At 45.2% G+C, this 26,860-nt stretch overlaps 1 long non-coding RNA gene and 1 other non-coding gene across 4 annotated transcripts in view; one reads left to right on the forward strand and one right to left on the reverse strand.

The window, feature by feature from the left end:
• The first annotated feature begins 611 nt into the window (after nucleotides 1–611).
• TRNAC-GCA (transfer RNA cysteine (anticodon GCA)) lies at nucleotides 612–683 on the forward strand. Its single transcript has one exon. It is a non-coding gene; the product is annotated as a tRNA-Cys (tRNA).
• Nucleotides 684–11,889: 11,206 nt separating this feature from the next.
• LOC105607122 (uncharacterized) overlaps nucleotides 11,890–26,860 on the reverse strand; it is a 78,051-nt gene continuing 63,080 nt past the window's right edge. For 2 of the 3 annotated variants that reach the window (XR_009599526.1, XR_001027318.4), the window contains exons 2-4: nucleotides 13,395–13,569; nucleotides 12,957–13,075; nucleotides 11,890–12,174 (exon numbers count right to left, since the gene is read on the reverse strand). This is a non-coding gene — a long non-coding RNA (uncharacterized LOC105607122). Of the gene's footprint in view, nucleotides 12,680–12,956; nucleotides 13,076–13,394; nucleotides 24,068–26,860 lie in introns of those variants that run through there. The other variant, XR_009599525.1, reaches the window with a different exon arrangement.

A 26,860-nucleotide genomic window follows, 5' to 3' on the forward strand; every position in this document is an offset into this window, starting at 1 on the left:
AAATAGCTCAAATGTGGTGCAGGCAGAATTTGAGTCCCTAACACACACCTCCCAGGCTCCTAACCTCATACATTAGTCAAGGTTCTCCAGAGAAACAGAACCAGTAGGATACGTAATACAAGCTTTCCTATGAGAAGTTGGCTCATGCAGTTATGGCGGCTGACAAGCCCCAAGATCTGCAGGGTCAGCCAGCAGCTGGAGACCCAGGAGAGCTGATGGTGTGGCTCCAGGCTGAAGGCCAACAGGCTGGAGGCCCAGGAAGAGCCAGTGTTTCAGTTAGAGTCTGAAGACAGGAAAAAGCTGATGTCCCTGTTTGTAGGCCATCCAGGAGAAAGAGTACTTTCTTACTCAAAGGGGGGTCAGTCTTTTTGTTCTATCCAGGTTTTCAACTGACTGGATGAGGCCCACACACATTAGGAGGGTGATCTACGTTACTCTCTCTGCAACAGCAATGTTCATCTCGTCCAGAAACACCTTCACGGATATGCCCAGAGTAATGCTTGACTATATATGTGAGCACCCATGACCCAGTCAAACTGACACATAAAATTAATCACTGTGCTTCACAAGTGTTACTTGAGAATTAAATGAGACACTATATGTAAAGGGCTTCCCTGGTGGCTCAGAGGTTAAAGCGTCTGCCTGCAATGCAGGAGACCTGGGTTCGATCCCTAGGTTGGGAAGATCCCCTGGAGAAGGACATGGCAACCCACTCCAGTATTCTTGCCTGGAGAATCCCAAGGACGGAGGAGCCTGGTGGGCTTCAGTTCACGGGGTCGCAAAGAGTCAGACACAACTGAGCGACTTCACTTTCACTTTCTGTATGTAAAAGGTTTGTTGTCATTGTTCAGTGGCTAAGTCACGTCCCACTCTTCACGACCCCATGGACGGTAGTATGCCAGGCTTCCCTGTTCTTTACTGTCTCCTGGAGTTTGCTCAGATTCATGTTCATTAGAGAGTCAGTGATGCTATCTAACTATATGTAAAAGTTTAAACAGCAACGAGATTTGGTAGCTAAGAAGGAAGGGAGGAACAGTAAGAAAAGGTGATTCAGCTTCAGTGGCTAATAAGTGGATTGGGGGTTAAAAGTTTGGCATTGCTTTTAATAGAAACTCACTTGACTCACTTAACTGTTTGGGGAGCTGTCCTGGACCAGAGAAGTCCCTGCAGGGGACACTAGGCTTCCAGCGCTTAGTGCTAGAAGGCTGAGAGAGACAGGGCATCCGTTTACTCTAACCAGTTCAACTAGAATTTCTTAAGCACTCACTGTCCACCGGGCCACATGCTGGAATCTGTCTATCACCTATGGTCCTCACAGGACCCTGGGCACAACTCACCGTCAATCCTAAGTAGCAGATGGAAAAGTTGGGGTGCAGAGAGCTGGCATAGCTTACTCAGGACCTCTCAGCTGGCAACTGATAGCATCAATGTCAGGTTTCAGAACTGCTTGCCTCAAAACATGTGCCCTCACTTCTGTGCCACAGACATTCACCTTGTTTCCAAGGATTTGGCAAAGGCACCCCAAATCACGGAGAAGTTGTCTTGTCCTGAGAGACCATGCACAAGCTCACTTTGATCAAGACAAAATAAATATGCTTTGCTCAAGTTTTGGAAATTGCCACTTTGGAAAGTGCTTACTCAAGCAAAGAGGAAAACATTGGTTATTTCAGTAAAAACCATTTTTCTCCTTCTAGTCTAGTCCATCAGTGTATCCTCTGCTGCTGCTGCTGCTAAGTCACTTCAGTCGTGTCTGACTGTGCGACCCCATAGACGGCAGCCCACCAGGCTCCCCCGTCCCTGGGATTCTCCAGGCAAGAACACTGGAGTGGGTTGCCATTTCTTTCTCCAATGCATGAAAGTGAAAAGTGTAAGTGAAGTCGTTCAGTCGTGCCCGACTCTTAGCGACCCCATGGAATGCAGCTTACCAGGCTCCTCCGTCCATGGGATTCTCCAGGCTAGAGTACTGGAGTGGGGTGCCATTGCCTTCTCTGAGTGTATCCTCTAGTTATGGGGAAAAGAACATTCTCAGGGAAGTTCCATTCCCTTCCTGGGTACCTGCTCTACTCCAGGGTCAGATGAATATGCTGGAGTTTATTGTCACGACCACTATTGTGGTAACTATGCTGCCTTGCCCCATGGAAGAGGAAAATACCTCTTGGAGCCTCACTGGGAGGCTGCACTTGGCAGGAGACAGTATGCTGCCCGGGAGAGGCAGACTCCCATGGGTAGGGAGGTGGAAATAGCCTGTTCCAGGGCTGATGGTGGACACCAGGGATCTTTTGGAGGGAGTCTTAAAACCACCAGGCTTTATAAAGTGATGGCCCTTCCAAATGAAGGGAGTGTAGATGGCCTGACCTGTGAGAGAGGGCTCCCAGTGATGCCTGTGCTGTGACATGGTCTTGGGGAGGGGTGGGAGTCTATGTAGCCCTCAGGAGCAAAAGAGCCTGCAGTAAGTTGCAACTTCAGGAAAATAGGAATTGGAGGAAAACAACCAATGCTGTTCTCTTCCTCTGGGGTCAGTTCTATGGGCAGAGCCCTCCTGGGCCTAGCGAATGACCTCTAACTGCCTCCAGAGAGGCCGAGACGATAGCAAGTGGTCTGGCAAAGGCCAAGGACCATCTCTAGAAGACCCAGGCCATCTCTTGTCACTTTCACACAGCACACAGTGTTAATACTGCTGTCCCAGAGGGAGGATTCTCTAAGGATAATGAACACAATATGAAGCAACTCCCTCCAGCCGCGCTCCGGCAGGACAGCAGCAGGCAGGCACTCACGTTCCAGGCTTCTCCGAGGAGGGCAGGAGTCCCAGAAGTTTTATTTCTTTTACTCAGCTTGGAGACATTTCCCCCCAAATCATTCTGTTCAGCCCATCTTCAGCCACGAACTGGCAAAACCTACAACACTGGTTCTCATGAGCTTTAGGAATTCAGCTTCCTAATTTTTTCCAATTCCAAATATAAAACAAAGCTAAAAAAGCATTAAAATAATTTGGACTTCAAAGAAGTTAATTCCTAGTGGCCACAATAAAATTAAATAAGAATCAGTCTCCCTCTCTCTGTCTCTCTCCCTCCCTCTCTCCCTCTCTCTGTCTCTCTCATTTTTCTCCCTTTTTAAGGAGAGGAAAAGAAAAGCAAAAAGGACACGGAGCCCACGAACTCCAGGAAATGCTTGCATGAATCTTCTTTAGCTTCTAACTAACATTTGTAACCAAGGATTAGCCGAGCAGCCTCTGGTAATTACTGCCGTTGCCCCATTTGCGGCTATCTCCGTGAGGCCAGTAAATCTTGAAATTACAGGCTGACCACCCCGGAGAACTGAAACAGAGTCAGCCACATCTCTCAAAGGCACTGCCCTGGGCGATTCCCGCCCCCTGAGATGACTTGCTCACCAGGGAGAAGGCCCCGCCTGGGAGCGACTCCCAGACCTCACTGTGGCTTGGAAGTAAATAAAACCAGAGTGGGTGGCCCAGGAATCAGCGCCCCTTGTGAGCAGGACAAGAGGCAGCTGGCTCACTGTCCTTGTTACACTTTCTGTCACCTCAGCCCAGCTTGGGCTCCTGGTTAGAGCCTCAGAGATGGGCAAGGAGAAGGGGGAGCCCAGGAACTGAGAAGGGGAAAGTAGAAATGCCTTGAGGAAGAGATATTATGGTTTGCCTCTAGAAATACTGTTCCTCTCTATCAAGGAGCACAACATCTGCAGAGGTCAGCTAGCTTAACACAACAGGCCAGTCTATGTGAATGGAGCTCGAGATTTGGCATTCGATTTAACCATGATCTGCTGACTTACCCTGCAGATCTTGGGGCTTGTCAGCCTCCATAACTGCACGAGTAGTTTCTCATAGGAAACGTTGTATTACATATCCTACTGGTTCTGTTTCTCTGGAGAATCCTGACTAAAGTATGAGGTTAGGACCATGGTGGGTGTGTGTTATGGACTCAAACCCTGCCAGCACCACATTCAAACTATTTGAACCTGGGTAGGTTTCTCAATGCCCGGCGCCTCAGTTTCCTTTATCAGTAAAACAGATATAACCATAGCACCTGCCATATGGGTTATTGCGATATTAAATAATATTTGCTAAGAAGGATGCTTAGTGCACAGAAGGTGCCCAGTAAGTATTAGCTGTTTGGACAACTGAGAAGCTCAGAGGAGTTAGCTGCCTGAAGTTAGCAGAGCTGTGCTAGCTGACTCCAGACCTTTCACTGTCGTTTGAACCAGCTTGATTCACAAATGCAGCCCAATGTCAAGAGTCTAGGATAATAAAGTGCAGTCTCAATGTGTTGTACATCACACGTGGCTATCATGATCTTGCCCTTACACAACACATTTCATTAGGCTTTTTAAGTTTGGCTAAAGATAAATTCGCCTGCCAATGCAGGAGACGCAAGAGACAAGGGTTCGATCCCTGAGTTGGAAAGATCCCCTGGAGTAGGAAATGACAACCTGCTCCAGAATTCCTGCCTGGCAAATTCCAGGAGCCTGGAGGAGTCTGGCAGGGTATAGTCCGTGGGGTCGCAAAGAGTCGGCTGTGACTGAACACACAGCACACACACACCCCTATACAATCTGTTTTACCACTGCCTTCATCAGTTCTCTTTACAAAAGCCCATCAGCATATGACTTTGCAATTAATTACTATGACTATCAATGGACATGAGTTTGAGCAAACTCCAGGAGATAGTGAAGGACAGGGAAGCCTGGCGTGCTGCAGTCCATGGGGCTGCAAAGAGTTAGACATGACTAAGCGAGTGAACAACAACAAGTATAAATAACACATCTGGGTCAAATTGTAAAATAGTACTTCCCAAGCCATTTAATGCCTAACAATGGCTTGCTGTCTAGATGTTCTGTCTTATACACTCTTTGGTGGGTCCATCAGCCCCTCCACTGAGCATCCAAATTTCCCATATATGTCCCTTTCAGTATCTCCAGAAAAGGTGGTTCTGGGTGGCTGTGTGTGTGTGTGTGTGTGTGTGTGTGTGTGTGTATCTCAGATAGGACATGGATATTTGCCTCCTGCTGAAGACAATAACCCAGATTTCAGACGACTTGCTCAAAGCCACAGAACTAAGAAACAAACAAAAAAATCAAAATGCTTTCCTCCTACTGTTCTTTCTACTGCCCCAGAACATCAGATGTCTGAGGAGCACCGTTTAGGTTTGGAGTCCATTGCATTTCCGTTTCAGAGAAAGAAAGACCCACCAGCCAAACTGGTTGCCTCGGTACAAGTTTCCATACACATCCAAGAGGAAGCTCTGAATCAAGATTCCTACACAAAATAGGAAACCAAATATGCAACAAACAAACAAGAATGAGAGAAAAGAAACCAGAAGCAGGAAGGGAAAGAGATAGGGAGGGACAGAGAGGAAGGAAGGGGGAAGTCAAGGAAAGTCAGTTTGGCAAAGGAGGTTTTAGCTGCTTCGGGAGCTGTTGGGAGGGGAAGGGTGGAAGGTGAAGAATTCACTCACCAGCGGTGGTCAGTTTGGAATTGTTTACAGCATGAGGGGCCCTAGGGGGCTTTGCTTACACAGAGCAGACTTCAAAGAGCTAGTCAGACATTAACAGACTGACCCTCCACCATTCCCACCCCCAGCCTCTGGGAGCCTGGGGTTAGGACAGCAGTCTTCAACCAGGAAATCGGGGATGACAAAAGGAGTCAGTGAAGAAGCTAGGAACGTGCCCCAAGACCCTGCCACTGATAACCACTGCTGCCATCCAAGGTACCGCTTGGGAGTCAGCTGGCTTGCAGGGATTAAAGGATCCGGTTCCCTTTGGAGCCAGAGATATAGGAAGTCCCAGGTGAGTTATAAAAGACAACAGTTTTCAGGTCTCTCCCACTTGGCCAGCAGTCTCAGTCGCCCACGTTGATAGTGGCCCTTACTAAATTCCTAAGGACTGGCAGCATCCCGCAGCCCCCCAGATTCCTGCATCCATTCAGTGCTTGGATTCCTCCTCCATCTCCTACGGAGAAAAGGCTGCTGGAAACCCAGACACCCTGTGGAGGGGACTGGTGCCAAGTCGTCTGGGGCCCCTCCCCGGGGAAGCAAGAAGCACAGCCAGCCTTGTCACCATGCCCTCAAGTAGGATGGATGGCCCCGGTAAACCGATCCTTGCTAATGTAACCATAGGTGCTATTTCATATAAATATATCGGCCCAGACATTTCCCATCAGTACAGCGCCTCTCCCTGAGGCTATCTCTCTGCCTGCCTATGCTCCTTCCAAAACCTCAAACCACCCGGGTTAATGACATGCTCAGGGTGGAGACCAGAGTGTGTTAAGTGTCTTTGCAATGGCAAATGAGGGGCCCCCAAAGTCTTCCCTTTCTTCATTTATCATTTTCTATAATGTACCTATCACATCCCCTGCTCCTCTCGCCTTTGCCAAACTAAACAGCCTTAGTCCTGCTAATCTCTCTTCAGATGGAGACCGGGCCATAAATCTAATCACCGCACCGTGGAAAGAAGGCCTTCCCTGACCATGCCTTGGGCGCTCAGCACAGCACATATTATAAAATGCACAGCAGATAATGGCAGAACCGCTGTCACAGAGCGCCTTATAAAATGCAGATGTTGTTAAGAAGAATGAGCCTGTTGTGAAGTTTCAACTGTAAATTAGCCAGCTTGCAAAAGGCATAAAGGCCATTTAATTAGCTCATCAACTCCACCTTCTCTCCACTTTATCCTTTGTTACTCCATAGCACATTATTTTTGAATAAAATTTTGGGTGCAAATTGGAAAAAAGAGGACTCTGACATTGGCTTTACCAGATAACATGAAATCAAATCCCACAATCTCTGTTCTCTATATTTGTGAGTCTGTTTCTGTTTTGTAGATAAGCTTATTTGTCATATTTTGAACCATAATGGAAAAGAATGTGGAAAAGAATCTATATATAAGATTATATCAGACATAAGCTATATATATGATTATATAATATATAAAAGACTATATAACTGAATCACTTTGCTGTACAGTAGAAATTAAGACAATATTGTAAGTCAACTAGACTTCAATAATATAATTTTTTTAAAAATCTCATTAGCTTCTTGAATCAGTTTTAAAAAGTAAAAGTTAAACATGTTGTCTGCATGCATTTTTAAATAGAATACATTCTTGGGCCCCCAGAGCTGATTAAGCCCCCACCTCATGACTCCTCACCAAGACATATTGAGGTGGGCTACCCACTTCCTTGTAACCGCTTCCGTCCAGCCACCCAGGCATCGACAAGAGGTCATGAACTTATTAATATCTTTTTCAACAAATACTAAATTTTCGTGGCATTCTGCTTTCAGAAAGTGAAAGCAAAGGAGTTCTTTTTCATCTTTAAAGAAGAGCAGCAGTGGGTTAAATCTCTCATAGCACATGGCAGGGATGTTAATAAGGTCTTTAAGGAAGGCAGATGGGCTGAGACCATCCTTTGGATCACCAAGGAAACCAAATTCTTCCTTTTGTCCCTCCCCTCTCCCAGTCGTCTTCCAAAAAGAAGAGTGGTTCCAAGAGACAGGAGATACTAGAGAGAGGAAATACTAAGACCTTTGTTACTTCTTATGCTTTAAAAATCTGCCTTGGAGAAAAGAACTGAGTGTGAGACTTGGGAGCAGTCAGTTATGTCCGCACACCAGCGCCTAAGAAGCAAATCACTTGGCTCAGCTCTCTCCAGGTGAGGCCAGACTGGAAGTAAGAAACCCCACTGTTTCTTGGGTTGGCTCCTGCCTGGCCCTCCTCTGGGGTAGTAAATAGCCTAGGAAAGGCCTAGGTCCCAAGTCACCCTATGATACAGGCTTCTCCAATAGGTCAAAATAAGAACCTGGAGAACTATCAGAAAATCAATTCCAAGAATAAGCATGGACCATCTTATTGAGCCATCAATTTTATCTGATCAATAATAAAACAAGCATATTTTAAAAGCACATTTATTTGTGTTAAATGCAGAACTCACATTAAAGGGAGAGGGAACAACGTGATGAGTTTTCTGCTATAATTCAGTTCAGTTCAGTTGCTCAGCCGTGTCCGACTAACCCCATGAGTCGCAGCACGCCAGACCTCCCTGTCCATCACCAACACCCAGTTTACTCAAACTCATGTCCATTGAGTCGGTGATGCCATCCAGCCATCTCATCCTCTGTCGTCCCCTTCTCTTCCTGCCCCCAATCCCTCCCAGCATCAGAGTCTTTTCCAATGAGTCAACTCTTCACATGAGGTGGCCAAAGTATTGGAGTTTCAGCTTCAGCATCATTCCTTCCAAAGAAATCCCAGGGCTGATCTCCTTCAGAATGGACTGGTTGGATCTCCTTGCAGTCCAAGGGACTCTCAAGAGTCTTCTCCAATATCACACTTCAAAAGCATCAGTGCTTCAGTGCTCAGCTTTCTTCATAGTCCAACTCTCCCATCCATACATGACCACAGGAAAAACCATAGCCTTGACTAGATGGACCTTTGTTGGCAAAGTAATGTCTCTGCTTTTTAATAGCTATCTAGATTGGTCATAACTTTCCTTTCAAGGAGTAAGCCTCTTTTAACTTGATGGCTGCAATCATCATCTGCATTGATTTTGGAGCCCCCCAAAATAAAGTCTGACACTATTTCCACTGTTTTCCCATCTATTTCCCATGAAGTGATGGGACCGGATGCCATGATCTTAGTTTTCTGAATGTTGAGGTTTAAGCCAACTTTTCCATGCTTCTCTTTCACTTTCATCAAGAGGCTTTTTAGTTCCTCTTCACTTTCTGCCATAAGGGTGGTGTCATCTGCATATCTGAGGTTATTGATATTTCTCCCGGCAATCTTGATTCCAGCTTGTGTTTCTTCCAGTCCAGCGTTTCTCATGATGTACTCTGCCTAGAAATTAAATAAGCAGGGTGACAATATACAGCCTTGATGTACTCCTTTTCCTATTTGGAACCAGTCTGTTGTTCCATGTCCAGTTCTAACTGTTGCTTCCTGACCTGCATATAGGTTTCTCAAGAGGCAGGTCAGGTGTTCTGGTATTCCCATCTCTTTCAGAATTTTTCACATTTTATTGTGATCCACACAATAAGGCTTTGGCATAGTCAATAAGGCAGAAATAGATGTTTTTCTGGAACTATCTTGTTTTTTCAATGATCCAGTGGATGTCGGCAACTTGATCTCTGGTTCCTCTGCCTTTTCTAAAACCAGCTTGAACATCAGGAAGTTCACAGTTCATGTATTACTGAAGCATGGCTTGAAGAATTTTGAGCATTACTTTACTAGCATGTGAGATGAGTGCAATTGTGCGGTAGTTTGAGCATTCTTTGGCATTGCCTTTCTTTGGGATTAGAATGAAAACTGACCTTTTCCAGTCCTGTGGCCACTGCTGAGTTTTCCAAACTTGCTGGCATATTGAGTGCATCATCTTTCAGGATTTGAAACAGCTCAACTGGAATTCTATCACCTCCACTAGCTTTGTTCACAGTGATGCTTTCTAAGGCCCACTTGACTTCACATTCCAGGATGTCTGGCCCTAGGTGAGTAATCACACCATTGTAATTATCTTGGTCGTGAAGATCTTTTTTATACAGTTCTTCTGTGTATTCTTGCCACCTCTTCTTAACATGATTAGCCCCTTCCAAAGTCTCACAGCCCTCAGGGGTCTATTCCCTCCTCTGAAAGTCAGGTTGAGAAGCATCTTAGTGGACCATAGCCCATCTCCTAAAAACACAGAGCTGGGAAGGAGGACTCAAAGAATGTTATTAATGCCAAGACAGCAGAGGTCTCAGTGGGAAACAGAAGAGGGCACTGCTTGGAGGACCACAGGGCCCAGGGTTGCAGTCCAGGTGCTCTAAGGACTGTCCCCATGAAATTCAGGAACCAAGACAGGACAAATATCAGAAGCTGGGACCATTCTTGTCATAGACTAGGGAACCTCCCTATCTCTCTCTTAGTTGAGTATTCCCAGAAGCAGACCCTTAGACAAGAATTTGCGTGTAAGTAAGTAGTTCATTCCATATAGGATGCTAGGAAACACCTGTGGAAGTGGGGAAGTGAGATGGGGTAGGATAAGCCCCTAATTACAGATGCATCATCCAGCAAGCTACCACTGTAGACAACTGGAGCTTGATCCCTTGGAGGAATTCTGGAAATTACCATGGAATTTTCTAGAGTCCATCATCATATTCTAGGAAATGATGCAGGCACACCTATGTCTCTGAAGCATTCCACCCAATGGGCAAGGGCACTTATACACCAGCTTCCTACAGCGTTGGAGGGGTGTTGCTGGGGGAGCGAGAAGTTACGAATTCCCTGCACTTCTGCCTTCACCTTTGTGTCACCTAAGGACACAAAGAAAGCCCTTCAGTAAAGAGATGCAGGGGCTTCCCTGGCAGCTCAGCAGTAAAGAATCTACCTGCCAATGCAGGAGATGTGGGTTCAATCCGAGTCTGGAAGATCCCTTGGAGAAGGAAATGGCAACCCAGTCCAGTATTCTTGCCTGGGAAATCCCATGGACAGAGGAGCCTGGTAGGCTACAGTCCATGGAGTTGCAAAGAGTCAGAACCAACTTAATGATTAAACAACAACAAAGAGAAGCAGGGACTAGCTGCTAGAAATCACTATGCATTAAAAGGGCAAGGGTGAGGAGGTACTGACCAGAGGCATGCAGTAACTGCTGCCCCAACGGTCTTTGTCCTCTTCAATGGGGGTTAAGCATCAGACTTGGTAGCTGACCTCAACCTTTAGATAAAAATGATGAAATGATGTGATACCACCACTAAAAGCTCATATATCAGGTGAAGTGAAGTGAAGTTGCTCAGTCGTGTCTGACTCTTTGCGACCCTGTGGACTGTAGCCTACCAGGCTCCTCTGTCCATGAGATTTTCCAGGCAATAGTTCTGGAGTGGATTGCCATTTCCTTTTCCAGGGGATCTTTCCAACCCAGGGATCGAACCCAGGTCTCCCACATTGTAGACAGACGCTTTACTGTCTGCACCACCAGTATGCTGATATATGCTCCTCCCAAAAAGCCTCTGGGTAGATATTATGATCACAGAGAAGATAATTGGCCATCACAGTTTGAGTAGCTTCTGTAGAGTCTTGCCAGTGGTAAGGCTGGGACTTCAACCTAGAGTCCATTATCATAAACTCTCCCTATGTGGTCAGTATGGAATTCTTGCCCAGGCACATCCCCTTCTGCAGGTAATGGCTCCTCCCACGCCCCCTTCCCCAGGAGGCACAGTGAGGTTTTTGTAGCATATGATTGAGCCCTCCCATCTTGCTACAGCTTTGGGGACCAAAGGATGGGAAGTTGACCATTTGACAATCCAGGCGCCTATGTAGCCAGACTTGAAAAAATGAACTAAATAAATCAGATTCCTGTCCTGGATTCAGAATTGATAACTGGAAAACTAGGAGATAGCAAAGTGAACTGGGGGGTGAGTGCAGCAGAGTTACTTGTGAAGTGAACAGGCCTTGTTTTGAACTCTCAGGGGTCATTCCCCTTTATCTTGGTCCCCTCACATCACTTCCTTCTTCATTTTTTTTTTCCTTTTTTAATTTTCAAGAACTACCTTCTCTATTAGGCAATTATAGTGTCTTACTGTCAGTCAAGATGTCAAGACACCTGTTGCCTTTGGCTCAAGATGCCACTGACACATGCTAGGATAACAGGACTCCTCCCCTCTTGAGAACTTGACTCTTGAGTGGAGGGACTCTAGGAAAAAAGCAACAGAGATCAGTGCTTGGAAGTGACTGTCCCCTCTTCCCTGTCACCTGATCAATGGAGTGTCCTTTCGGAGGCCTAGACATTAGCTTTTTCTTTCACTCCGTGTGCTGTCCTGCAGCCTACTGTTGGTATCCTGCCATACCCCTGGCCCTCACTGCACCCTTACTCACTGTTCCAGTTATCTGGTGCTGCTTAACAAACCACCCCATAACTTAGCAGAGTAAAACAATAATTTATTATTACTTCTCATGGCTGTGGAGGTTGATAGGATCAACTGGGTGGTTCTCACTTGAGGTCTCTGGTATCGTGCAGCCAGTCTAAAGCCAAGGCCCACTTCATCTGAAGGCTTCTTCATGCAGCTCTGTGGTGTTTGGTCTGGGATGGCTGGAGTGGCTTGGGGCTGGCACGGCATCTCTCCATATGGCTAGATTGGGCTTCCTCACAGTATGGTGGTCTTGAAGTAGCTGGACTTCCACAGGTGCTGGCTTCTCCCAGAGCTAGTGTTTCAAGAGACTCGGGTATAAGCTGCAAGGCATCATTTTCACAGTATTCTATTTCTTAAAAATCACCAGCCCACCCAGATTCAAGGGGGCAGAGGAATAGACTTCATCTCTCAATAGGGAGATAGGTTCTATCTACATGGAAAGAAGAAATTGATGAATGCTAGCCATCCTGGGGGCTTCCCTGGTGGCTCAGTGGTAAAGAATCCACCTGCAATGCAGGAGACAAAGGAGACATGGGTTCAGTCCCTTGTTGGGAAGATCCCCTGGAGGAGGGTATGGCAACTCACTTCAGTATTCTTGTCTGAAGCATCACATGGACAGAGAAGCCTGGCAGGGCCGCACAGAGTTGGACATGACTGAAGCAACTTAGCAGGCAAAGAGCAGTGAGTGGCAGAAAGTAGAAGGTGGCCAGAGAAGGGAGCCATGTAGGAGCCTTGATGTCCAAGCACCAGCCCAGGTCACGTCCCTCCAGGACAGTAAAGTCACAGAGAAGAATGCCCTGTGGAGGAGAAGGACGGAGCAAGTCCTCAAGGAGAGAAAAAGTCGCCAGAGTGGCCGTGATGCAACTCTCTTCAGTCCGTCCTGTGATTCCCACTCTCCAGGGAATTTCTTGCTGTGACTGAACCCTTTCCATGGAAGCAAGCAGTCCACAGGTGAAAAGGGCCAGGTCAAGGCATGGAGACAACTCCTCTCAGCAGTCAGGGGTTTCCACAGAAATCTTTTCCCCTCCCTCTGCCTCTTTCCTCACACCCCACCCTACAGGGGACTAGCCTTACCTGTGAGCTCTGTGATTCAGACAGCCTATGAAATGTCCTCCTGCCCCAAACACCTCCATTAACAAGGCTTAGGACGATTACTGGAAGTGAGGGCATCCAGTTGCTTTCTTAAAACACATCTGAGGACAAAAAAATTGAGAAAATGTGAACTTTGAGGGGATGTAGTAAGACATTTAGCGAGAGACTGGCAGGAACCCAGAGAACAATCTGAGGGCGCTGTATGCATAGGGACAAGAAGAGACAATACTTGAGGGAAGGAGAGGAGCAGAGGCAGGGAACAGCAAAGGTGCCCAGGACCATCCCTGCCTGGGGGAACTGAGAAAACCACACTTAACTTTGGAGCAAGACACAGTTTGTAGGATTTCTTTTTAGAACTAAGGGATAAAGAATTGCATGGATATCTAACCAATGCTTTCATTCTATATTGGGTATTTATACCTGAAAGTGAAAGTGAAGTCTCTCAGTCGTGTCCAACTCTTTGCGACCCCATGGACTGTAGCCTACCAGGCTCCTCCGTCGGTGGGATTCTCCAGGCAAGAGTACTGGAATGGGTTGCCGTTTCCTTCTCCAATTTATACCTGAGGGTCTGAAAACTCTAGAAACAGACGTTCCCCTACCATGTAAGAAAACAGTGATTTGAAAAACATAGGAAGCTCCTGATGTGAAAAGATTCAAGGATTTATTCAAATATTATAAAACCAGCAAAATTTGACCCTTTTAGACTGGGTTCACAGTAGAATATCTAGATAACTTACCGTCTAACTGGAATACCTCTGAGAGTGAAATTGTTGTTGTTTAGTTGTTAAGTTGTGTCCAACTCTTTGCCACCCCATGGACCGCAGCACACCAGGCTTCCCTGTCCTTCACTATCTCCCAGAGTTTGCTCGAACTCATGTCCATTGAGTCTGTGAGATGTCCATCCAACTGCCTCATCCTCTGTCACCCTCTTCTCCTCCTGCCCTCATTCTTTCCTAACAGAAATATAGCATTGTTCATAATTAAGCCAACTTTTTCACTCTCCTCTTTCATGTTCATCAAGAGGCACTTTAGTCCTTCTTCACTTTCTGCCATGACGGTGGTGTCATCTGTGTATCTGAGATTATTGATATTTCTCCCAGCAATCTTGATTCCAGCTTGTGCTTCCTCCAGCCCAGCGTTTCTCATGATGTACTCTGCATAGAAGTTAGATAAGCAGGGTGACAATATGCAGCCTTGACGTAGTCCTTTTCCTATTTGGAACCAGTCTGTTTTTCCATCACTTCATGGCAAATAGATGGGGAAACAATGGAAACAGTGAGAGACATTATATTTTTGGGCTCCAAAATCATTGCAGATGGTGACTGCTGCCATGAAATTAAGACATTTCCTCCTTGAAAGAAAAGCTATGACCAACCTAGACAGCATATTAAAAAGCAGAGACATTTGCCAGCAAATGTCCGTCTAGTCGTGGTTTTTCCAGTAGTCATGTATGGATGTGAGAGTCGGACTACAGACAAAACTGAATGCTGAAGAACAGAAGCTTCTGAACTGTGGTGTTGGAGAAGACTCTTGAGAGTCCCTTGGACTGCAAGGTGATCCAACCAATCAATCCCAAAGGAAATCAGTCCTGAATATTCATTGGAAGAACTGATGCTGAAGCTGAAATTCCAATACTTTGGTTACCTGATGGCAAAGAACTGACTCATTGGAAAAGACCCTGATGCTGGGAAAGATTGAAGGCAGGAGGAGAAGGGGACAACAAAGGATGAGATGGCTGGATGGCATCACCGACGCAATGGACATGAATTTGAGTAAACTCTGGGAGTTGGTGATGGACAGGGAAGCTTGGCGTGCTGCAGTCCATAGGGTCGAACACAAATGAGCAATTGAATAATTAAACCAGGACAACAAATATCTCCCAGGATTTTCAAGCAAACCATGACAGAGGTTCAGGAGCCCCAAGACGTGTTCTGCTTTCCCCTAGTGGGAGGCATCTTTGGCTAGCGGGTGAAAGTCTACCATAGACACCTAAATAAAACTTGTAATTTCCATATTCCTCCTTGGTGGGATGGGCGAGTGAAAAATGCCCTAGTCGTAGAACTGAAAGACTTGCAATCAAGTCTGGCTCTACCCCTTCCTAACTGAGAGAACTTCAGATCTCTGAACCTCAATCAGCCCAATTTCCTCTTCTGGAAAATGAGGAGCATTCCGCCCCATTCACAGGTTGTTGTGAAGATTAAAAATTAATATATGAAAAAGCACTTTGTAGGCTCTTGTTCAACAAATGTGTGGTGTTATTTGCCCATTCAGTGGTAAATCTGCACAACCTCAATGCATAAAATAGCTTAACCCTGGTACATGATTTCTTAAAAAGCTATGAAAAGAATTGTCCTGTTTCCATTCTGGCTTCAGTATGAATAAAGTCTGAGACTTGTCCTATTTCAGCCCACCAGGCCCCTCCTTTCATTTCAACTTGAATGCAGCTTTTGACCCCTGAACTTTTAGCACCTTTCTCATTGGGGAGAAAGAACAGTTCCACATGTAAGTGAAAACGCACGTATGTTCCTTGACTCTCTGCCTGACGCCACTCAGTTTCACCAAGAACAGGCAACAGAAGTAACTTGTATTCAGCCCTTAGACGTCTTCATGGCCAGCTTGAGAGGTAATGTGGAAAAACTTATAGGGGCACAAGAAGAGTAATATGGGGGTTTTCAACAGTAAAAGAAGACCACACACATGGTCCCATGTGGATTGCACCCTGGACCATCTTCAAAAACTTAGAAGTTGCATTCTCTGCAGCCATGCGCAGCCCTGGTTTAATTAAATGTAGGCCACAAATGGGCTGCCAAACACAGTGCCGAAACGCTGTTGATTTCTGCGGTAGAAATTTCCCACTGCTCTGTGTTCCTGATAAGAGAGTACATGTGGAGAGTACAACCTGAACATTTGGCAGATGGTCCCATCTGTTTTTCCATCATTTTGAATTTAGCAGGAAAACCTCAAGATGTGTTTTGACACAAGCATGCTTTTTTCCTTTCTGCATTTTGAAATGGCTGTGTTTGGAGGCTAATTAAATCCATATGCTTCTGATTCATTTACACTTAACTCATCAAAATGTTGTTTTGTAATAGCCATTTGAAGTCCAAGGCGCCTCTCTTGAGTCTTCTCTCTGAAAACCAGGAAGCTATGGTGTGCCAGCCAACCAGCAGGGTTCTCATACCAAAAGGTTCAAATATGGTTCAAGACAAGATTTTATATCCAGGAGATTCTAGTGGTTAGGAATTGTCCTAAAGCATCACTGTCAAGCATAGGGTGTGGCTTTAAATCTTCTGTTACTATCTGAAGATACTCAATGCTCAAAATAGTAGAAAACAATTTATGAGAGAAAAAAAATTATGCTAGAATCACTGGCACCAACAGGAAATTTTAGTTTAAATGGCAGTTGGGTGGTTTTCCCAATTTTTTTTAAGATTTTTTAAAAAGAGTTTTTATTAGACATAACTGGGATTTATGACCAAAGACTTCATTCCAACCCTTACCCAAAATAAGTAGTCTCTATGTATATCTATTCTCATTATCAGATCCTATGTGTGCTTTGAAAAATTATCCATAACTTGAAGTTAAAGCAAAAGTATTATTCCTCTTCTTTCAATGTCATACTAAGGTCTTGTCTAAAAAGCCCTCCAGAAGCTAGAGTTTATTGTGAAATTTTAATACCATAGGCATACTATATATCTGTTTATATGCTATATGTATATATGTTCTCTAATATGTTAAAGATTACAATTTTTCACATTTCCCCCAAGAACCAATTTTTACTCCACAAAGTACAATATCACCCCCTTTAAGAATGCATAATCTAGACTGTTACTGCTAAGTCACTTCAGTTGTGTCCGACTCTGTGCAGCCCACCAGGCTCCCCCATCCCTGGGATTCTCCAGCCAAGAACACTGGAGTGGGTTGCCATTTCCTTCTCCAATGCATGAAAGTGAAAAGTGAAAGTGAAGTCACTCAGTCGTGTCCGACTCTTCGCAACCCCATGGACTTCAGCCTACCAGGCTCCTCTGCCCGTGGGATTTCCCAGGCAAGAGTACTGGAGTGGGGTGATAATCTAGACTAGTGGTGTCCAATAGAAATGAGATATAAGCCACATATATGATTTAAAATTTTCTAGTAGCCACAATTAAAAAGTCAAAAGAGACAGGCAAAATCAATTTTCATATCACATTTTATTTAACTTAGACTACCCAAAATGGCAGAAAGTGAAGAGGAACTAAAATGCCTCTTGATTAAAGTGAAAGAGGAGAGTGAAAAAGTTGGCTAAAAGCTCAACATTCAGAAAACTAAGATCATGGCATCTGGTCCCATCACTTCATGGGAAATAGATGGGGAACCAGTGGAAACAGTGTCAGACTTTATTTTTGGAGGCTCCAAAATCACTGCAGATGGTGATTGCAGCCATGAAATTAAAAGACGCTTACTCCTTGGAAGGAAAGTTATGACCAACCTGGATAGCATATTCAAAAGCAGAGACATTACTTTGCCAACAAAGGTCCATCTAGTCAAGGCTATGGTTTTTCCAGTGGTCATGTATGGATGTGAGAGTTAGATTGTGAAGAAAGCTGAGCACCGAAGAATTGATGCTTTTGAACTGTGGTGTTGAAGAAGACTCTTGAGAGTTCCTTGGACTGCAAGGAAATCTAACCAGTCCATTCTGAAGGAGATCAGTCCTGGGTGTTCATTGGAGGGACTGATGCTGAAGCTGAAATTCCAATACTTTGACCACCTCATGCGAAGAGCTGACTCATTGGAAAAGACTCTAATGCTGGGAGGGATTGGGGGCAGGAGGAGAAGGGGACAACAGAGGATAAGATGGCTGGATGGCATCACCGACTTGATGAAGATGAGTTCGATTAAACTCCAGGAGTTGATGATGGACAGGGAGGCCTGGTGTGCTGTGATTCATGGGGTCGCAAAGAATCAGACATGACTGAGTGACTGAACTGAACCCAAAATGTTATCATTTCAGCAGGTAATGAGTATAAGAACTTCCTGAGATATTTCATATTCTTTTTTTCTTACCAACATTTCAAAATCCAGTCTGTGTATTATGCTTAAAGCATAATTTGCTTTTGACTAGTCATGTCTCAATGCTCAATGGCCACATGTGGCCAGGGGCTCCCGTACTGGACAGTATAATTGTTGTAAATGATTCAGAATGTGACTGTATTTATTTTTTTGGCCTACCTAAAAGCCAGACTTATTCTCAGACCTCTTGCACACAGCAGAGACTATGTCTGTGGACCTCTGGAGATATGTAGGTTGAAGTTGGAGATGCACTGAGTTAGGCATTTCCCACACAATAAGGTTGCTTAGTCTAACAGGAGTTTACTGTGAGGATGAGAAGAGTGTTGAGGGAAAAAACCTATCTCATCAAACCTCATTGAGAAATGAAATGCTATTTCTTGCCAATTGGCATTTACAGTAGCTCTAGTGGTCAGGGGGGCCTCTCAAAGCTACTTGTCACCTTACTCAGCCCCTGACTCCCCACTTCTTTCTACTCTCTACCCCCTATCTCTGCACCACATAGCTTCCGCTGCCACGTGGCTTCTCATTCTTTCCAGGTGCATATCTGCTTCTGCAACTCTCCACCAACAGCTTTCTCTGATCCTAGCCACCTGGAGCTGTATGCCTCCCATCCCAGCCACCCAGGTGGTGGGTTCAGACCAGTGGCTCAGTGTATAGCACCTCTTTGAAATGGAGCCTTCTGTCCAGCACCTTGGTGCAAGTCCCTTCATCAGAACCAGCTCCCGGCAGAAAGAAGAACTGAGAGAAGAGACTGCCTACACAATGCCTCCCTTCCCTGCAGCCCTACCCCAGCCCCTCCTGACTTTCCAAGCGGAAGTTCTCTGCAGAGTCCTACCTCACCAGCCACACTGAAAGGTAAGAAAAAAGGAGGCAGAAAGAGAACAAAGAAACAGCCTTTTCAATCTTTCTAAAGTTGCAACTCAAAAAACTCTACTCCCTCCACAGCAGTCCTGTTTTTCATGGGACTCTAATTTGTGACCTGCTTTTAGAATGCTTCCTACTTGAACATAGAGTTAGGCAGAAGGAGAGAAGAGAAGGGAGGCTGAGCTTACCCGAGAAGTAAGAGAACTTCCAAACTTCTGGTGTCGGATTGCACTATAGAGCTCTTTGGTGCTGCTCACTCCATGTGTATATATATACATGTATACCACCCATCTTTGTCTTTAAAGTGATATTAAAAGCATGTTGCAGTCATTTAGGACAGTAGCTCTCAACCAGGAGGGATTTTGCTCCCCCTTCCCAAGGGGATATTTGCAATGTCAGAAGGCATTTTCAGTTGTCAAGCTGAGGCTAAGGTTGCTTGCTGGCATCCAGTGTGTAGAGGCCTGGCTTTCTGCTCAGTATCCTTCAAGGCACTGGACAACCCCCATAACAAAGAATTATCTGATCCAAAATGTTAGTAGTGCCAAGATTTAAAAACTCTGAGCTTTAGGGAAATAATTTTTTCCACTGGTGACAGAACAAGGAAGACTGAGGCAGAAGAGACTGGAGTGAAAGGTAAAGTGACCTAGAAGCATGTTGGACAATTGGAGAGTGTGTAACTGAACACATAGCCTCCACTTGGGTGTTTGAGAGACCTTTTTATTGTGTTATTACGACAAGGTAAAGACATGAATCATAAGGATGACTTGGGAGAGACAGTAAAATCTATGCCTCTGATTGTCTGAGTGCCAAGTCCAGCCAGAATCCATGACTTCTTGAAAGATGAGAGCTTGTCTACACCTATGATGTTCCATAGAAGACACATAAAACACTGTGCTGAAGAGGTGGCCGGAGCATAAAAGACAGATTTTGTTAAACCTCTGGTCTGGTCCCAGTGAAACACGGGGTTCTCCTTCTCCTCCCAGGGGGTATTTGCACAAAATGTGTGCAGAGTCCTGGAGAGCCAGGAATTCACTAATCCTTGGTCGTTTCCTCATTCATTCTTCTATGAGCAGGATTTCTAAGATCATTTCAGTTCCCGATGGGGAAGTCCCTTCTGTCATCCTTGTTTTACAGACAGGAAATCTGAAGCACAGAGAGGCTGAGTAAGTTGCCAGCAGTTTTACAGCTGGTGATGTGCAGAGGCAGGGTGCAAACCAGATCTGTCTGATTTGACCTAACTTGACACACTGCCAGGCCATGCTGCTGCTCATCACTGGGACCTTGGTTGTCGGAGGCTGACACCTTTGGATGGTTAAAGTGGGCACATGCAAATGTTTCCATCTGCCCAGCATCTCCTCTAAACCATAGCACGGAGCCTTTGCTTGACTGGAGAAAGCACAAGAAGAGACCATGTTCTCACGGGCTGCTGTTCTTCCTCTCTTCCTTCCCTGTCCCCAAGGCCCTCTGAACTAGAAGGCCCAGGCACCGCTCAGGAGGAAACAAATGCAAAGATACAAGGAGGCAAGCTTGTTCCTGAGGACTCTCTCAGTTGTTATAAGGAGTAAATGAAACTCATAGTTGACCCCAGTCCCGCAGAGCTGGCACCAGGAAGAACACAAGCATTTTTTAAACGCTCTTCCAGGAGGGGAGGTGAGCTCACTTCCTGAGGGAATTACCGCAGGGGGTGTCTGCGGGGGCCAGCCAGGCCTGGCTTTCAAACATCTGAAACAGCCCACGGTGTAATCAAGCATGAATATTGATTCAAATAAATTATGCATGTTTATACACTCGTTTATTATTTTATTCACACGCTCGCTTCATGAAGTTAGTCTGGGCAACTGCCATGGGGCTAGTCAGCTCTTGGATGCTGTAAAAACCAGTTGCTTTGAAATATTTGGTGGCCAAAGGGAAATCCAAGTCATTAGTGAAAATTATAACCAAATCGACAGCAAGTTTCTGTCATCTGGTAGGGCCTTGGTGAGTGCAAGTCATCAGGGTCAGATGTTGCCCCATTCTTCAGGCTTTCATGAGAAGTAGAAGAGCAAATATGGATGCCTTCAGAGCATTCTAGCAATTATCATTTTAACAAATAGGGCTCTTTTCTAATATTCACATTCCTTTCGCATGGCCTCATGAAAACACAAACATTCACTCCATCCTCAAAAAATGCAGGCGCTCTGGGAGGAAAGAGCTACCCTCTCAGCCCCATAGCCAGGCTGGAGGAAGCAGAGATTAATATCAGATCCCGGATTATAAACTTGATTGTTTCTGACTCAGCTGATAAACTCGGTCATACCTCTGGGGGCTTATAGTGCCCTGCTCTTGGGGCCTTTTGGGGAAGGCACATCTCTTCTGGAAGAGACCCTTGGAGGCACCCATCCACAAGACCTGACCTGTATGATAGGTGACAGCAGGGGAGAGTCAGCAGACCCGCCTGTCTACTCCCAGATGGGAAGTAAACTGGGTAGAGCCCAGCTCTGAGAGCTCTCTGCCTCTTGATGTGGCAGTCTGGCAGCAGGCGGAGACTCCGTGCAGGAGGCTGGGTTACAGTGGTCCAGGCTTGCTCTGAAGATGGGGCTTCCTCCCTCAAGAGCCACATTTTAGAGAGAACAGAGAGGTAATCCTAAAGCCCTATATTTTGAAGACTAAAGCTAATATTGTCCTTTCACCTTCAGCTGATTTCTGGTAGCTACTGACACTTGGTCCCCAATCCCAAAGGGAACGAGAATAAAGAATTTGGATTTCCTCAGCGCATGATCAAAGAACCTTATGTACTTTGTGATTAATCTCAGTGCCCTATTTTTATCTTGATAATTCTTAAAGAATTGCATTAAGAGTTATGAATGTTTAAATTAATACATGAATTTACCTCGGTATTTTATGGGTTATTTTCAAATTTCATTGTTGGAGAGAAATGAAAGTAGACTAAGACCCAACCAAATTGAGGAAAAAAAAAAAATCAACATTGAGCTGTTAACATGAATAAAGTAGATCCTTCTAGTCACAGAAAACAGAGCAGCCAGAGGACTTTGAAGCCAAACGCCCCAGTAATAGATTCAAGTAAAATGAATCACCACAACTCACTCATCAATTATGTATTGAGTAGCATTTCCTCCAAGGATAACTCCTAGCAAGACATTTCCCCAAGGTTTCCCCACAAGGAGATTCTGCATTTGCAGATTCAACAGATGATGTTCATTGTCCTTGCAGAATGCTGTACACGGAAGGGGAAGTATGGGTTCTTTAGGTTCTGCATGCATTCTGGACTTGGAAGTAATTGGTGCAAGAGCAATGAAGCAGAGTGAGTCAAGGAGCACTGTCCCCTTACTGCTCCACTCAGGTAAACCTTCTCTTCACATGAACGAGTGTGCAGAGGAGTGGGCTGGTGTCTGCATACACATACACATGCACACTTTACACATACAACACACTCTCTACACAAACACCATACAGACATACATAACACACATGTGCCACACACACACAACACACAATGCACACTAACCCAACGCATACCACACAAACACTGCACACACACACACACATCACACACTCTCTACACAAACACCATACAGACATACATATAACACACATGTGCCACACACACTACACACAATGCACTACACACACAAGGCACACTAACCCAATGCATACCACACAAACACTGCACACACACACACACATCACACACTCTCTACACAAACACCATACAAACACACACACCACACTACACATATGCCATATACAACACACACAATGTACACACAAACACATACCACACAAATACCAGACACACACACGATATACATACCACACCACACACACTACACACACAACACAATGCACACACACACACACCCTACACATACCACAGAAACACCACACATACACAAACACACACGATACACAACCTTCATACACACTACATACACCCTACACTTACCACACGAACACCACACACACACAATACAATGCACCACACATCACATATGCACACCACACACACACTGCACACAACACAGACCATTCATTTTCATTCATACCACCCACGCAACACGTACACACAGACCACACATCTACACACACATCTGTAAGCCTTGAGAGCGCAGGTAGCACTCCCATTGTGCCAATCTATGGTCAGTATCTGAAGAGCAAACAAGGGCTTAACTAGCTCGGGGCCTAATTTCGGACACCATTGTACAACTGGGTAGCCAAGTGTAACAACATCCTGTGCCCCTTCCAGGCGCACAATAGACTGGGCCTCTCTCAGCTGGGAGAGGCCACATTGTGAGTCGCTAATTTTACCGAAACAAAATGGACTGCTTTCCTCATCCTAGGAAATGTGAGTGGCACTGATTGTATGAATTTGTGAAAAGGGGCAGTAAACCTCAACACAAAATGAGCACTCCTCTTGAGCATTTTTTAGAGCAAAATAAATAAACATTTTTAAAAAGTCGAAGCAAGCTGTGATTTGCAGTTTTCTGGGTACTCCCCATATTTCCATCAGTAAGGGAAGAGTTAAAGGCTAGCAAATACTATAAAGTATGAGTCGCTCAGTCATGTCTGGCTCTTTGTGACCCCATGGCCTATAGCCCACCAGACTCCTCTGTCCATAAATTCTCTAGGCAAGAATACTAGAGTAGGTAACACTTCCTTTCTCTAGGTTATTCTCCCGACCCAGGGATCAAGCTCGAGGTGTCCTGCATTGCAGGCCAGATTCTTTATTGTCTGAGCCACCGGGGAAGCCCCAGAAAATACTATAAAGCCCTTAAATAGAAAGAGGCTGGTCTCCAAGATGTAGCATCCAGCAGGAAAAAAATTAAGGGACCAAATGTTGCACAGAGTATGAAGCCACTCATGTAGAAAAAGAACTTGATTCCTTAGCCACATACATAGAAGAAGGACTTGAAGGATCCACTCCAAACTCAACAATTGTTACCTCTCAGGTAGAAAATGAAATTGCCCAGGAAGGAGAAGCAAGTAGTGAAGAGGCCTTTCACATTGTACTCTGTGTATTCCTAACTCATCTGAACGACTGAGAAAGAAGAATGTACTTTGGTATTACTTGTATAATTTTAAAAAGCAACACCAAAAGAAACATAACAGAAGAACAGAAAAAAATTAGATTACATTCATAAGAATTACAATTTTTTAAATGCCTTGCCTCAGTTGGCAGGACATCCTGGATTTGGGACATATTTTTAAGCTGAAGACACTTTCAAGTTGGCTAGTAGAAAGCACAGTTTAAGACACCGAGAGGTGCATTTTAAGTCTCTTGCAGGCTTATAATGCCTGTGTTGAGCAGAGGAGCTCCAGGAGCTTGATGGCACCAGGTGTCACCTCAGGCAGGAAGCCTGGGGTCAGATCATCCAGGTTACAACTCTGTCCTGCCCACTTTATTCCTGGATGGCAGATGCCATTCCCTTTGCCTTTCTAAGTCTCAGTTTCCTAGTCTGTAGAACAGAGTTTAAAGTAGTATCTACCTTTGTTTTCAGTCCCTCAGTCCTGCCTGATTCTTTGCAACCCCACAGAATGTGACCCCATTCCAGGCTTCCCTGTCCTTCACCATCTCCCAGAGCTTGCTCAAACTCATGTCCATTGAGTCAGTGATGGTATCCAACCATCTCATCCTCTGTCATCCCCTTCTCCTCCCACCGTCAATCTTTCCCAGCATCAAGGTCTTTTCCAGTAAATTGGCTTTTCACATCAGGTAGCCAAAGTATTGGAGTTTCAGCTTCAGCATCATTCCTTCCAATGAATATCCAGGGTTGATTTCCTTTAGGATTGGCTGGTTTGATCTCCTTGCGGTTCAAGGGACTGTCAGGAGTCTTCTCCAGCACCATAGTTCAAAGGCATCAGTTCTTCAGTGCTCAGCCTTTTTTGTTGTCCAGCTCTCACATCTGTACATGACTACTGGAAAAACCATAGCTTTGGCTATATGGACCTTTGTAAGCAGAGTAATGTCTCTGCTTTTTAATACATATCTGCCTTGCTGGTTGAAAAGAATGACAGAGACAAAATCCTGTGATAAACTTAAGCACTTCATGAAGTGCTCATATGTGATAATTGTTCTAGAAATATCAGCTATTGACTAAAGCGCTGCTATGAATTCTCACCAGAATGCATAATATCATCCTAAATCCAGAGTGAATGAGAAGATTCCATTAGCCAAGTCAAGTTTCAAGCTCACACATTCAACACAAGACAAGAAGTTGTTGAGCATTTTCTATGCACCAAACAATGAGGGCACTGTACTCCAGGGGTCTCCACTCAAAGAAATTAGCAATAATTCCAACACAGAAGAAAAACACTAGCTGCCATGGAAGCATGTGGGTGTAGGTGTCACAGAATCCAGTCCCATCCCAGGGAGAGGGAGTCAAGTCAGTCTTCTTAGAGGAAGCAACATCTCAGACTGAAAAGGTTAAGTAGAATGAGAACATTTCCCAGACAGAACTCAGGAGCAAAAGCTCAGCAGTGAGAGGTAATAGGGCAGGCACCCAGCAACGCAGGGAATTCAGGTCGAGCTGGAGGTGATGAGTTGGGGGAGAGCTAGTGAGTTAAACAGAAATCAAAGACCACTCATTCCTAATTTTCCCTATCACATCACACACCCCATAATAGGTTCCCCCAGCGGTGCTGATTGTATTGAACACTGTAGCCTGGCTCACTGCACCCTCCGTGGAGGAACTGTGTCAGGTTGGGGGCCCTTTATAGCACCAAGGGCAGGCCAGGGCTGGGGGAGAGAAGGGGGAAGTTAATGCCCACAGACAAGGTAAAACATCAACAAGTGTTCATGAACCTCACTGAGCAAGCCCCAGACAGGCCAGGGTAACTAAAATGCCCACTGCACTCTCCCTTCATAGGCATGTACAGATCAAGATTTCCCAAGCCTGGATCTCGAGGGTTTTTTAATTCACTGTCTTCAGCGAGGCCAACACAGTAGCAAAGTGCCAAGGTGACATGCAGCAGGGAAAGGTTTTCAGTTCTTTTCAGTGGTGAACTTGTCATGTTCCTCAATGGGCAAAAAAATAGACCCACACTTAGAGCCTGGCCAGGTGGACATGGAGGTGGTGAAGTCCTGTACTTGAATAAAGCTCGTTGAAGTAAAGAGATAGGTCAACAATAGATCTTATCTTAAATCCTCTAGAATAGGGAATAAGGCAATTAATATTCATACTTATTATTTGTTCCCTTTTTTGATTAGGTTGAAAAATCATTGCTTTGAGTCTAGTTTTCCTTTCTGTCTCAAAGAATGTCCATGGATTGTTAGGGATTCAGCTTAGAAGAAATAATGGATTGAGGAATCCCAGGGCCCAGTGCTCCCACTGTCTTCAAAGAGCCAGGCAGTTATGCTTTATCACAGGACCCCAGCCCACCTAAATGGTTAGTCCCAGGTGTAGCCACTCCATGGACGAACCAAGAGGGAGTGAGCTGGGCCAGTGGGGTTCTCATGCTTAGGAACCTGACTTGAGAAAGGAGAGAATCAGGCTATGGGAACCCAAGCTGAAGGGATGCAGAAGAGGAGACATATAAAGTTCAGTAGAAGTCACAAGAGGCCATAAGCAAGCTAAAGTTTCTAGGAAACCAGATTATGAGCAAGAAGATGATGCACCAAGATGAAAAGGAGCCAGAAGATACAAACACAAGAAGGTGAGTCTGAGAGAGAGGCCTAGCCAAGGTGAAGGTGGGACACTGGAGAGAAGATGCGGGTGCTTTGGGGAGGAGGAACACATCAGGGAAGAAGCCCAAGGCATCCCAGCCCTGATCTTTCGCCCCCAGGAGGCTGACTCTTTTCCTAAATGGTAGGAGCCAGCCTGAGAGTGCTTCTGTTCCTGGAATCCCAAAGAACCTGGAAATGCAGATGAGACACCTGGATGAAAAATGTACATCCTAGGGACATCTTCAACTCGATGGACGTGAGTTTGAGCAAACTGTGGGAGATGGTGATAGACAGGGAAGCCTGGAGTGTGCTG

The sequence above is a fragment of the Ovis aries genome, chromosome 2 (assembly GCF_016772045.2).
Source record: "Ovis aries strain OAR_USU_Benz2616 breed Rambouillet chromosome 2, ARS-UI_Ramb_v3.0, whole genome shotgun sequence".
NCBI classification, from domain to species: Eukaryota; Metazoa; Chordata; class Mammalia; order Artiodactyla; family Bovidae; genus Ovis; species Ovis aries.